At 60.7% G+C, this 2041-nt stretch overlaps 1 pseudogene; it reads right to left on the reverse strand.

Annotated features, from left to right (window-relative positions):
- Positions 1 to 865: 865 nt before the first annotated feature.
- On the reverse strand, positions 866 to 1466 carry LOC122891053 (annotated as a pseudogene).
- Between the last annotated feature and the right edge of the window lie 575 nt (positions 1467 to 2041).

A 2041-nucleotide genomic window follows, 5' to 3' on the forward strand; every position in this document is an offset into this window, starting at 1 on the left:
ACACTTCTGAGCTACAAGGAGCCTTGGAGACCATCTAAGACCCAGTCTTATGCACAGGTGGTGAAGTTTGTGTCCTCCAACAGAGACTGTGACCCTACTTCTCTCCATCCTCTGTTTCCATATTGCACACAGCACCCAGTTTTTTGGTGTCCGTTTTCACCAGCTGGAAAAAGATAATGACAACAGTGCAGAGTTGCCAGCTTTGGTAATTCTAGTTCCTGGAATCAAGGACAGGAAGCCTTTGTTATTTGCACACCCTAACTTTTCTAGCTTCTATTGAATAAATCACTTAACTGTCAGCTAATTACAGTGTTGGAAAGTTTACATCATTCATCTTTTTATGGCACCTCTTAATGGAAGACTCCGGAGATTAAAACTCTTGACAATTTCCATGACATAAAAAAGGAAAGCTGACCTAGAGAAAGATGGGACAAAAGATGAACATTCGGGAAATTTTCGGCAGCAGTGGGATCTGAAACAGTAGCCTATTTAAAGTCGCATAATTTGAACACTTGAAGTTCCTGAAAAATGACAGGAATGTGATTTCCGTAAGAAGCAATACCATTTTATTGAAGGAATGATCATTTTGCACCTACTAACGACCTGGCACTTCCCTGTTCCAGGAGATAACCTGATGAGGAAATCACTATTATTATGTCACTTTACAAATGAAGAAACCGAGGCACAGAGAAAATTAAAGTGTGCAAGCTCTGACAGCTAGTAAGATGACCCAGAAATGAAACACGCGGCAATCTGGCCACTGCTCCGCCGGCCTCACCCCTGCCCTCACCCATCGCTTGACCTTTTCGATTGGACAGCCTAAGTGGGTCGTTTCCGCGCGCTGCCTCGAAGCCCCGCTCCAGGTTCAGGGTCTGCAGTGCAGAGCGGATCCCTCTCCCCTCGGCCGCCGAGGGTCAGACGCCCCAGGATCCCGGGGAGCTGCGCCCGCATCCCGCAGCCCTGGAAGCGCGCCCCCGCGGACGGCGGGAACGCGGGAGCGGCGCGCACGTGCCGCCGGGAAGAGGCCGCCCGGCCGCGCCAAGATGGCGGCGGCCGCGGCCGCAGCGGCGACGGTTGGCGGCGGCCCGTGAGGCGGGCGGGGCCGGCGGCGCGGAGGCGGGGTCCCGGGCGAGCCGCCCTGGGAGGCGGGGGCCGTTTCCATAGCGGCGGCAGGAGGTGTAGCGCCGGGGAACTTCCTGGTTCCCGGGCTCGGCTTCGCCGGGATCCTCTTGGAAGGGAAACAATGGGGCGGAGGGCACTGCGGTAGCCGCCGCCGCGCCGGGACCTGCTCGGCTGCCCCGACTCCCCGCTCTGTCCCCTCCCACAGCCTCCGCCGACGGGACCGGCCGGAGGTAACTTCATTTCCTCATCTCCCACCGCAGGGGGCCGGCCGGCGGCGGCGGCGGTCTCCGGGGTTTCCTCCGGGCAGGGACTAGGGTTGGCCCCGGGGAGCCGGACGCCGCCATTCCCGGCCCCGGGGAGGTGGACGGAGCCTCGGCTCCCTGCCTCAGCCCTCGAGGGTCAGGCTCCGGAAACGTGCGCGGGGCCGTGCCGGTGCCCCCTGGAACCGCGATCGTGGGGCTCTGCGGGCATGACTGGCAGGCGGGCGGGCGCCGGGTGGGGGGCGGCGGGGGTCCGGGGGGCGTGTGGGGAGGGTCTGTGGGGGACGCTGCGCAGGGGGACCTGGTTGCCGGGGAAGGGGGCGGGGGGAAGGGGCCGGGGTCTGCCAGGTCCTGGGGGAGGGGAGCCCCGCCGCCTCCCCCTCCCCCGCGGAGCCGGCTCGGGTCCCCCGGAGACGTGTCTCCCTTGCAAGTTTCACTTGCGTCCGGCGGAGTCCGAGTGGGCAGGACTGAGGCAAACTTCGTTCTTTTAAATTACTGCCTTCGAGCCGCGGAACTTTGTTTCGACTCCGCTGGAGGATGGGGTGAATGAGGGATCGGGAGAGCCTGGAAATCTGAGCGCCTTTGCGAAGTTTGCAAAGTAGTTTAGAGCTAACAGCCGCGCGCGATGGTGCGGCATATCGAGCTCGCGGGTATTTTAA

Source organism: Neovison vison, chromosome 12 (genome assembly GCF_020171115.1).
Source record: "Neovison vison isolate M4711 chromosome 12, ASM_NN_V1, whole genome shotgun sequence".
Taxonomy (NCBI): domain Eukaryota; kingdom Metazoa; phylum Chordata; class Mammalia; order Carnivora; family Mustelidae; genus Neogale; species Neogale vison.